The following is a 12,284-nucleotide window of genomic DNA, read 5'->3' as shown; positions in this document are numbered from 1 at the left end:
TCCAGTCGTGTCCACTTGCTGTGTCGCAGAGATGCTCAGACTGCTTTTCAGTCTGCAGTTAAGTACTGCATGGAAACTGATAGAAAGTCAGTCCTTCACTCCAGCCTTTCCTTCAGTATATGTTGGAAAGTATATGATAGGTTATATAAATACCATAGGTTAATCCTGTTTGTTTCCTTTTTGTTTGTTTGTTTTGGGGGTGGGACTTTGATTTCAGTTTTACCGTGTACACATTTTAGAGAACCAAACAGTTCTATCTGTAAGTTTTTACTAAAAGTAGGAGATTTCTGCCTTCATTCCTCATTTTCTCAGAGGTGACCACTTATACCTCATTTAGCTACTTTTTATAGCTTCTCTTTCGTGTCTCTAAATAACATGCTTATGTTTTTTTGTCTTGATTATTCAGTTTTAGATATTATCTGTTGAAGTCCTGCTACGGAAAATGAGACTTTTAACTTTTTTTTCATGCCCCACCCACCTACCCTACCAAAATGGGTTCCCTTCTCATTCTCCTAATATTAATGTACCATAATGCCAATGAGATAATAGGCAGCATGAATGGTATAAATTTGTGACAGTGTTACACACAATTGAACCATGTTGCAGACAGTGTTTAACTTTCTTTTCTTGCACAGCTTTTGTTTCCCTTAGAGGTAATTATTGCATTATTTTAAAACGTGCTGACTTTCCTGTTATCACTTATAAACTCCATGCTCTTTGCCAGAATTAAGTATCCTCTCAGTGTGTTCAGAATTGTCAGAACTTCATCACTTCATCTTTTGAAAGAAATCTCTTCCCAATTCCTTCTGACCTACTTGGTGCCTGTTGTCATTCTGGGATATTCATTCACCTGTTTCTGGGAATTCCGTTATCTCTGTGTGAGGTGCAGTCTCCTGTCATCCTGGGATATCCATTCACTTGTTTCTGGGAATTCCTTTATCTCTGTGTGAGGTGCAGTCTCCTGTCATCCTGGGATATTCATTCACCGGTTTCTGGGAATTCCTTTACCTCTGTGTTAGGTGCAGTCTCCTGTCATCCTGGGATATTCATTCACCTGTTTCTGGGAATTCCGTTATCTCTGTGCTAGGTACAGTCTCCTGTCATCCTGAGATATCCATTCACCTGCTTCCGGGAATTCCTTTACCTCTGTGCTATGTCTCCTGCATCTCGCACGCTGTCTCCCATCTCCTGTGGCCTTCTCTCCTGGTTAATGCTCTTCATTTTTGCTTAGAGTCTCTTCTCCCTTAGCTTTCAGAGAAAAGGTACCAAGGAGGTCTTTTGAGATCTAAATGTCTGAAAGTCTTTATCTCCTTTACATGTAATTTATAGTTAGGCTAGTGAGAATTCTGGATTGGAAATCATTTGCTTCAGAATTTAGAAGTCATCGTCTATTCTTTTTAATTCCAAATGTTACTATAGAAAATTCTGAAGCCCTGGCCGGGCACGGTGGCTCATGCCTGTAATCCCAGCACTTTGGGAGGCCGAGGTGGGCAGATCACGAGGTCAGGAGATCGAGACCATCCTGGCTAACACAGTGAAACCCTGTCTCTACTAAAAATACAAAAAAAAAAAAATAGCCTGGCGTGGAAGCGGGCGCCGGTAGTCCCAGCTACTCAGAAGACTGAGGCAGGAGAATGGCGTGAACCTGGGAGGTGGAGCTGGCAGTGAGCCGAGACCACGCCACTGCACTCCAGCCTGGGTGACAGAGCAAGAGACTCCGTCTCAAAAAAAGAAGATTCTGAAGCCCTTAGAATTCCTGTTTTTTCTCTTCCTGGAAGTTTTTAGAATCTTTCCTTTTTCTCTTGTATTCTAAAATGTTTAGATGAAGCATCCAGGTGTGATCTGTTTTAGCCATTGTGCTGGGCTCTCTTGGGCATTCTTTCCATCTATAAACTCATGCTTTCTGAATTACTTCAGAGACATTCCCGGTACTTTGTATGCTCTGTACATTTGGAGCTCCTATTAAGTTTTTTTTTTTCCTATGTAATCTCTCTCTGCTGTCTTTTCCTCTATTTATTTTAGTCTCTCTTTTCTGTTTGGCAGCTTTTCTTGGTGTCTGGTAATCTTGATTATGTGCTCTATTTAGGACTGGGACACTCACGGCAGATTGACGTCCCTGAGCATGAGAGTGTGACTTTTCAATTGCTGTGCAAGGGGAGCAACGGGAGTTATTTTGTAGACTTATTTCTGGGGCTTATCAGATTCCCTGGAGAATGGTCTTCGGCTCTCTTTCCTGGAGGTGAAAACTCAACTGCCAAATGTTACGTAGCCAAGTAGGAGATGACAGCTGAGGTCTCAGAATTTAGTTTGCACAATTTCACTTAATCCTTCAAAAGTTTTAGTAGAATACTCTTGCCCACAAATGTTCCCGTGTCTGCCAGTTCAGAATCCTAATTTATCCTCTCCAGAGACTAAACATCCAGGATTTTGCATGGGCTGGGAGGAAGGGTGGATTACATAGAAATTGGTGGCTGGCAGGCAGGATCTGGGCATGTAACTACTTTTTAGAGACTTTAAGCAATCCTCCTTTGTCCTCACATCCAGGGATACCTGGTGCTAAATTTCTTCAGCCTTGGGCAATTCAGTGGATAGATTGGGGTAGTTTTCAGGTTTCCCCACTCACCACTCAGAATTCAGGGTTCCCAAGCCTAATACACTTGCCACTCATCCATCTGCTTTCTAGTTTTCAGGCTTTTGTGTGTGTGTGTGTGTGTGTGTGTGTGTGTGTGTGTGTGTGTGATCTCATTTTTGTCATTTTAGTGGGATTTCAGGAAGGAATAAAAGACATATCTGTGCACACAACTATTTCCTTAGGAGTCTTAACTCCGACACACCCCTGTCTCCAGTTGCTACATATATTTTTATTTATCTTTTATTTTTATTTGTTTATTTTTGAGACAGAGTCTCACTTGGTCACCCAGGCTGGAGTGCAGTGTGGCACGATCTCAGCTCACTGCAACCTCTGCCTCCCGGGTTCAAGCTGATTCTCCTGCCTCAGCCTCCTGAGTAGCTGGGACTACAGGCGCCCACTTCTACGCATGGCTAAATTTTTTTGTATTTTTAGTAGAGATGGGGTTTCACCATGTTAGCCAGGATGGTCTCGATCTCCTGACCTCGTGATCCGCCCGCCTCGGCCTCCCAAAGTGCTGGGATTATAGGCATTCATCACCGTACCCAGCTAATTTTTATATTTTTTGCATGTTGGTTAGCCAGGCTGGTCTTGAACTCCTGAACTCAGGTGATCCGTCCATGTTGGCCTCTCAAAGGGCTGGGATTACAAGGCGTGAGCCACCACACCTGGCCCCATTATCATTGGTTTCAAGAAATGTTTCAATTTTCTTCTTAATTTTTTCATTAACCCACTGGATATTCAGGAGCATATTGTTTAATTTTCATATGTTTGTATAGTTTCCAAAATTACTCTTGTTATTGATTTCCAGTTTTATTCTACTCTGGTCATAGAAGATGCTTGATATTATTTCAGTTTCTTGAATGTTTTAAGACTTGTTTTGTGAACCTAATATGTGGAATATGCTACAGATTGATCCATGTGCTGAGGAGAAGAATGTGTATTCTACAGCCGTTAGATGAAATTTTCAGTAAATATCTATTAGGTCCGTTTGGTCTTTAGTGCAGATTAAATCCAATGTTTCTTTGGTGATTTTCTGTCTGGAAGATCTGTCTGTTCAATGCTGAAAGCAAGGTGTTGAAGTCTCCAGCCATTATTGTCTTGAGATCTCTCTCTCTCTTTAGCTCTAATATTTGCTTTATATATCTCAGTGCTCCAGTGATGGGTACATATATACTTAGAATCATTATGTCCTCTTGCTGCATTGGCTCCATTATCATTATATAATGACCTTCTTTGTCTCTCCTTACAGTTTTTGTTTTGACACCTATTTTGTCTGAGTATAGCTACTCCTAATTTTTTTTTTTTTTTTGTTTTCATTGGCATGGAATATCTTTTTCCATCCCTTTATTTTCAGTCTGTGTATATTTTTATTGGTGAAGTCTGTTTCTTGTAGGCAGCAGATACGTAGGCGTTGTTTTTCATCCCTTCAGCCACTCTGTGTGTTTTTATTGTAGAGTTTAGTCCATAGTCCATTTACATTCAATGTTGTTATTGACAAGTAGGGACTGCCTTCTGCCGTTTTGTTATTTGTTTTCCAATTGTTTTGTGATCTTCTCATTCTTCTTTACTTCCTTCTGTCTTTATTTTAGTGAAGATGATTTTCTGTGGTGGTATGTTAATTTATTAGTTTTTGTGTCTCCATTTGTATCATTTTTGTGAGAGGTTACCATGATGAGGCTTGGAAATACTTGCTTATAGCCCATTATTTTAAACAAATGACAACTTAATGCTGATGGCATGAACAAACACACACGCAAAAGAAAACTAATAAAAATTCTACGCTTTATCTCCCCTGCTTTTTAACTTTTAGTTATTTCTCTTTATGTCTTATTGTACTGTCTTTGTCTTAAAAATTTGCTGTAGTTATTATTTTCGATTGGTTCATAATTTTGACTCTCTACTTAAGAACAGTTTACACAACACCATTACAGTATTACAATGTCTCTTTTTTTCTGTGTGCTTACTATTGCCAGTGAGTTTTGTACCATCAGATTATTTCTTCTTGCTCATTAACATCCTTTTATTTCAGATTGAAGAACTCCCTTTACTGTTTCTTGTAGGACAGGTCTGGTGTTGAAATCCTTAGCTTTTGTTTGTCTTTCATACTTGGAGGATAGTTTCGCTGTATGTACTGTTCTAGGGTAAAGTTTTTTTGTTTTTTGTTTTTCCTTCAGCACTTGAAATATGTCCTGCCACTCTCTCGTGACCTGTAACATTTCCAGATATATTGGAGCTCCATTGTATGGTATTTGTTTCTTTTCTCTTGCTGCTTTTAGGATCTTTTCTGTGTCCCTGACCTTTAGGAGTCTGATTATTAAATGTCTTAAATGTCTTATTTGGGTTAAATCTGCTTGGTGTTCTGTAACCTTCTTGTACTTCAATATTGATCTTTGTCTAGGTATTGGAAATTCTCTGATGTTATCCCTTTGAATAAACTTTCTACCACTATCTCTTTCTCTTAAATTTGCCCGTTTGAGGCTATTTTTTAGATTTTATGGGCATGCTTCATTCTTCTTTATTCTCTTTTTTCTTTTGTCTCCTTCCCCTGACTGTGTGTTTTCAAATAACTTGCCTTCAAGCTTACTAATTCTTTCTTTTACTTGGTCAGCTCTACTATTATGAGACTGATGTATTTGTCAGTGTGCCAGTTGAATTGTTCAACTCTAGAATTTCTGCTTGCTTCTTTTTAATTATTTCAATCTCTCTGTTAAATTTATCTGGTAAAATTATGAATTCCTTCTCTCAGTTTGAATTTCTTTGAGTTCCCAAACAGCAATTTTGAATTTGAATTGAATTGAATTTTGAATTCTCTGTTTGAAAGTTCACACATCTCTGTTTCTCCAGGCTTGGTCTCTGATGCCTTTTCTAGTTCATTTGGTGAGGTCATTTTTTCCTGGATGATCTTGATGCTTGTAGATGTTCATCAGTATCTGGGCATTGAAGAGTTAGGTATTTCTTTTAGTCTTTGCAGTCTGGGCTTGTTCGTGTGTGTCCTCCTTGAGTAGGCTTTCCAGGCATTCCAAGGGAATTGGACGTTAAGCCCAATAACACTTTGTTTCTTGCAGACTTGTAGAGGTACTGCCTTGGTGGTCTTGGATAAGATCTGGAAGAATTCTCCAGATAACCAGGCAGAGACTCTTGTTCTTTTACCTTATTTTCTCCCAAACAAACAGAGTCTCTCTATATATACTGAGCAGCCTGGAACTGGGGGTGTGGTGATATTAGCACCCCTTGTGGCTACCACCACTGGAACTGCACTGGATTAGTCCTGATGTCAACACAACACTGGGTTTCTCTCAAAGCCCACTGCAGTCACTACCTGCTTACCACCTGTGTTCACTCAAGGCCCTAATGTGTCTGGAATTGGTGGGTTCTTGGTCTCACTGACTTCAAGAATGAAGCCACAGACCCTCGTCCAGAGCGTGTTCCTTCAGACATTCAGATGTGTCTGGAGCTTCTTCCTTCTGGTGGGTTCGTGGTCTTGCTGTCAGGAGTGAAGCTGCAGACCTTCGTGGTGAGTGTTACAGCTCTTAAAGGCAACGCGTCTGGAGTTGTTCATTCTTCCTGGTGGGTTCGTGGTCTCGCTGGCTTCAGGAGTAAAGCTGCAGACCTTCGCGGTGTTACAGCTCATAAAGGAAGTGTGGACCCAAAGAGTGAGCAGCAGCAAGATTTACTGCAAAGAGCGAAAGAACAAAGTTTCCAGTGTGGAAGGGAACCCGAGCAGGTTGCTGCTGGCTGGCTCCGGCAGCCTGCTTTTATTCCCTTATCTGGCCCCACCTACATCCTGCTGTTTGGTCCATTTTACAGAGAGCTGATTGGTTTGTTTTACAGAGAGCTGATTGGTGCGTTTACAATCCTTGAGCTAGACACAGAGTCATAGAGTACTAGTTAGCTAGATACAGAGTACCAATTGGTGTATTTACAAACCTTGAGCTAGACACAGAGTGCTGATTGGTGTATTTACAATCCTTGAGGTAGACACAGAGTCACAGAGTACTAGTCCTCCAAGTCTCCACTAGGTTAGCTAGATACAGAGTACCAATTGGTGTATTCACAAACCCTGAGCTAGAGTGCTGATTGGTATATTTACAAACCCTGAGCTAAACACAGAGTGCTGATTGGTGCACATGCAATCCTCCAGCTAGATATAAAAGTTCTCCAAGTCCCTATCCAGTTCAGGAGTCCAGCTGGCTTCACCCAGTGGATCCTGCACTAGGGCTGCAGGCAGAGCTGCCCACCAGTCCCAAGCCGCGCCTGCACTCCTCAACCCTTGGGCTGTCCATGGGACCAGCTGCCACGGAGCAGGGGGTGGCGCCAGTCGGGTAGGCTCAGGCCGCGCTGGAGCCCACCACAGGGGGAGGAGCTCAGACATGGTGGGCTGCAGGTCCTGAGCCCTGCCCTGCTGGGAGGCAGGTAAGGTCCAGCGAGAATGAGTGTGGCGCTGGTGGGCAGGCACTGCTGGGGGACCCAGTGCAACCTCCGCAGCTGCTGGCCTGGGTGCTAAGCTCCTCACTGCCCTGGGCCAGCGGTGCTGGCCGGCTGCTCCGTATGCGGGGCCTGCCGAGGCCGCGCCCACCCTGCTGGAACTCACACTGGCCCAGGAGCGCAGCCCTGGTTCCCGCCGGCGCCTCTCCCTCCACACCTCCCGGCAAGCAGAAGGAGGAGGCTCCGGCCTCAGCCAGCCCAGAGAGGGGCTCTCACGGTGCCTTGGCAGGCTGAAGGGCTCCTCAGGCGCCACCAGAGTGGACGCTGAGGCCGGAGGCCGAGGAGGGGCTGAGAGTGAGGGCTGCTAGCACATTGTCACCTCTCAATAGGACTTTATGATCAGTAGGTGGCAAAGCCAGCCAGGTTTCTGTCCTTCCCTTCAAAGGGGTAAGTTTCCCCAGACCCTGAGCAGGTCCAGAGATGCTATCTGTGAGCCAGGGATGAGAGTCAAAAATCTTAGAATTTTACTTGATGTTCTATTCTAATGCCACTAACCTGGCACTCAAACTACAATACAGGGTCCTTTCTGCTCTTCTGTCCCCTTTCCACAGGAAAAGGAGACTCACCTTTTGGCCACCACTACCACGGTCCCATAGGAGTTCTACCAGGCTGCTGCTAATGTTCACTTAGAGCCCAAGGGCACTTCTGTCATTCTGTGACGAATGCTGCCAGACCAGGGGCTCATGTGTAGGTTTGTTATATAGGTAAACTTGTATCGTGGGGGTTTGGTGTATAGATTATTTCATCACCCAGGTACTAAGCCTGGTACCCAATAGTTATTTTTTCTGATCCTCTCCCTCCTACTACCCTTTACCCACTGGTAGGCCCCATTGTGTATTGTTCCCCTCTTTGTGTCCCAGTGCTCTCATCATTTAGCTCCCACTTATAAGTGAGAACAAGCCGTATTTGGTGTTCTGTTCCTGCATTGTTTCCTAAGGATCTTGACCTCGAGCTCCAACCATGTTCATGCAGAGGACATGATCTTGCTCTTTTTTATGGCTGCATAGTATTCCATGGTGTATATGTACCCCATTTTCTTCATCCAGTTTTCTGCTGATGGGCATTTAAGTTGGTTCTATGTCTTTGCTATTGCAGATAGTGCTGCAGTGAACATTTGTATTCGTGTGTCTTTATGGAAGAATGATTTCTGTTCCTTTGGGTGTATACTCTGTAATGGGATTATAGGGTTGAATTGCAGTCCTGTTTTTAGCTTGTTGAGGAATCACTGCCTTCCACAATGATTGAACTAATTTGCCTTCCACAATGATTGAACTAATTTACACTCCCACTCACTGTGTATAAGCATTCCCTTTTCTCCACAACCTCATCAGCATGTGTTATTTTTTGACTTCTTAATAGCAACTCTGACTGGTGTGAGATGGTATCTTACTGTGGTTTTGATTTGCATTTCTCTAATGATCAGTGATGTTGAGCTTTTTTTCATATGCTTGTTGGCATTGTGTATGTCTTCTTTTGAGAAGTGTCTGTTCGTGTCCTTTGTCCATTTTTTAATGGTTTTTTTTTTCTTGTAAATTCACGTTCCTTCTAGTTGCTGGATATTAGACTTTTGTCAGATGCATAGTTTGCAGATATTTTTTCCCATTCTGTGGGTTGTCTGTTTACTCTGTTGATAGTTTCTTCTGCTGTGCAGATACGCTTTAGTTTAATTAGATTTCATTTGTCAATTTTTGCTTTTGTTGCAATTGCTTTTCATGTCTTCATCATGAAATCTCTGCCAGTTTCTGTGTCCGGAATGGTATTGCCTAGGTTGTCTTCCAGCGTTTTTATAGTTTTGGGTTTTTTATTTAAGTCTTTAATCCATCTTCAGTTGATTTTTGTGTATGTATAAGGAAGGGGTCCAGTTTCAATTTATGCATATAATTAATCAGTTATCCCAGCATCATCTATCAAATAGGGAGTTCTTTCCCCATTGCTTGTTTTTGTCAGCTTTGTCTAAGGTCAGATGGTTGTAGGTGCGCACCCTTATTTCTGGGCTCTCTATTCTGTTCCATTGGTCTATGTGTTTATTTTTTATACCATTACCATGCTTTGGTTACTGTAGCCCTGTAGTATAGTTTGAAGTCAAGTAGCTTGATACCTCCAGCTTTTTTCTTTTTGCTTAGAATTGCCTTGGCGTTTTGGGCTCTTTTTTGGTTCCATATGAATTTTAGAAGTTTTTTTTCTAGTTCTGTGAAGAATGTGATTGGTGGTTCGATAGGGATAGTATTGAATCTACAAATTACTTTGGGCAGTATGGCCATTTTAGCGATGTTGATTCTTCCTAGCCATGTTCATGGAATGTTTTTTCCATTCATTTGTGTCACCACTGATTTCTTTCAGCAGTGTTTTGTATTTCTCCTTGTAGAGATCTTTCACCTCCCTGGTTAACTGTATTCCTAGGTATTGCATTTTATTTTATTTTATGTTATGTTATGTTATGTTATGTTATTTATGTTATTTATGTTATGTTATGTTATGTTATGTTATGTTATGTTATGTTAGTGGCAGTTGTGAATGGGATTGCATTCCTGATTTGCCTCTTGGCTTGATTGTTGGTGTATAGGAATGTTAGTGACTTTTGCACATAGATTTTGTATCCTGAGACTTTGCTAAAATTGTTTATCAGCTTAAGGAGCTTTTGGGCTGAGGTGATGGGCTTTTCTAGATATAGGATCATGTCATTTGCAAACAGGGATAATTTGACTTCCTCTTTTCCTATTTGGATGCCCTTTATTTCCTTCTTTTGCCTGATTTCCCTGGCCAGAAATTCCAGTACTGTGTTGAATAGGAATGGTGAGAGAGGGCATCCTTGTCTTGTGCCAGTTTGCAAGGGGAATGCTTCTAGCTTTTGCCCATTTGATATGATGTAGACAGCAGGTTTGTCATAGATGGCTCTCATTATTTTGAGATATGTTCCTTCAATACCTAGTTTGTCGAGAGTCTTTAATATGAAAAGATGTTGAATTTTACTGAAAGCCTCTATTGAGATAATCATGTTATTTTTGTTTCTGGTTCTGTTTATGTGATGAACCATGTTTATTTATTTGCACGTATGTTGAACCAACCTTACATCCTAGGGATAAAGCCTTCTTGTTCGTAGTGGATTAGCTTTTTGATGTGCTGCTGGATTCAGTTTGCTAGTATGTTGTTGAGGGTTTTTGCATTGATGTTCATCAAGGATATTGACCTTTTTTGTTGTTGTTGTATCTCTGCCAGTTTTGGTGTCAGATTTTCAGCTCTGTCTGGTCGGTTACTTTCTTGGCTATTTGGCTGTCAGCTCCTGTATTGTTTTTTTTTTTTATTCTTCGTTTTCTTAGATTGGGTTTCAATATTCTCCTGAATCTCAGTGATCTTCATTCTTGTCCATATTCTGAATTCTGTCATTTCAGCCATCTCAGCCTGGTTAAGAACCTTTGCTGGAAAATTAGTGTGGTCATTTGGAAAAAAGAAGACACTGGCTTTTTGAGGTCTTAGAGTTCTTGCGCTGGTTTTTTTTCATCTTTGTGGGCTGATGTTCCTTCAGTCGTTGAAGTTGCTATCTTTTGGATGATTGTCTTTTTTTTTTTTTTTTTTTTCCTTTTATCCTACTTAATGTCCTTGGGCATTTCATTGTGATATGAGGTGTATTCAGTCGACTCAATTTAGGATTTTGGGGGGGCCAAGGCTCAACTCAGGACTCCTGGACTGTGTGCTCTAACTCTTGGGGACTGGTATCTGGGGAGGGCTTTGATCTCTGTGTCCTCAAGGTTAGGAACCCGCTGCTCTGGAGAGGGTCCAAGGTGCTGTAGGACTGCTGCTTATAACTCTCTGATGGTTGGTGCCAGCAAAAGCACTTCATAGGGAAGTGGCAGTAGGATCTGTCCTTGTTGACACATGTCAGCAGCAGGGTACACACTTGTCAGCTGCAGCAGGGTGCTGTCAGGTGCCAGGGTGCCAGCCTTGATGCAGGCGTCTACAGCAGCTGTGGTAGCAGCACAGCTTGGGGATTTGGGAGCCCCCACCTGAGGACTGTGTGCACATTCATACTGGTGGTGGTATTAGCACGAGACTGGGCAATGGTGGACGCAAGACTGTGTGTGCCCTTTGTGCCCCTTCATTCTGGTGTCGGTGGCTGCTCAGGGCTGGGGGTGGGTTCGCTGCTTTTGGTGGCTAGTTCTGTGTTGGCAGCCCCAGCACAGGGGTGGGGTGCTGGTAGGCCCAGGGCCGGTAGGCTCCGTGCCTGCCGACTCTCTGAGGACAATAGCAGGGAGGGAGGATGGAGTGCACTCACGGCTGGCAAGCAGTGACATGGCAGGGTGCATGTGCACACGTGTGCTGGTGGGGAAGGGAAGGTGGGTCCTCCTGTACACACCCACAAAGCATTGTGGTGGGTGGCCAGTGGGTGAGTGCCTGCAGGCAAGGCAGCATGAAGGAGGCCGCAGTGGGGGAAGAATGCTGGTGCGTGTCCAACTGGGGTCACTCTACTGGAGCACTCTGCTAGTCAGGCACAGTCTGCTAGTGCAGGAGCTACCATGTAGGCCCCCAGGAAGTACCTGGGAGCTTCACTCCAAGCAGGTGGGGCTAGGCTTGGGCCCTGGGAGAAGCCAGCAGACCAAAGGGTGACCCAGACTGGCCCCATCTCATGGGCAAGACCACCCTGCAGAGTTGAGGTCCCACAGTTCCCCTAGGGATAGAGTCTTCTATGGGAGCAAGTCTAGCCTAAAGGGATGGGCCTCCCTGGCAGTGCTACGCTATAGACACTCCCATACAAAACTTTCTGGGCTCTGCCCCAGCTGGAGTGCTGCTTCTACTGCTTCCCTAAGCAGCTTTCCCTGACAACTCAAATGGCCATAGTGGTCCAGGGGTCCCTTCCTACCATGATTCCAGAGGCCTGTGGTGAGAGCAAATTTTGTTCCTTGCCTTTTCAACTCACCCCCTCTGCAGGAGTTGTTGGGGGCCAGGAACAAGTTGTGGTGCTTGATAGCCCCGAGCAGGGTCCCCAGCTTCCTCCCCCTTCAGCCCCGGCTCTGTGTTTTCCCTCCATCTTTTCTCAGTGCCCTCCCTCTGAAGATCTGCTAGGAGTGTGCCAGTCTTCCGGATGTCCCGGTCCCTCAGTGGGAGATGCTCCTCCTGGCTGTATCTAGTTGGCCATGTTGGAGCAGAAATTTCTAGTTTTTTGTTTTTTTTT

The 12,284-nt window shown here is 43.5% G+C and overlaps 1 protein-coding gene across 4 annotated transcripts in view; it reads left to right on the top strand.

The window, feature by feature from the left end:
* The window catches only part of RTTN (rotatin), a 204,664-nt gene that overhangs the window by 164,406 nt on the left and 27,974 nt on the right, over window positions 1-12,284 (top strand). The window lies entirely within an intron of this gene.

This window comes from Rhinopithecus roxellana, chromosome 21, assembly GCF_007565055.1.
Source record: "Rhinopithecus roxellana isolate Shanxi Qingling chromosome 21, ASM756505v1, whole genome shotgun sequence".
Taxonomy (NCBI): Eukaryota; Metazoa; Chordata; class Mammalia; order Primates; family Cercopithecidae; genus Rhinopithecus; species Rhinopithecus roxellana.
The sequence above is the reverse complement of the archived record's forward strand: the minus strand, read 5'-3'. Positions and strand labels throughout refer to the sequence as shown.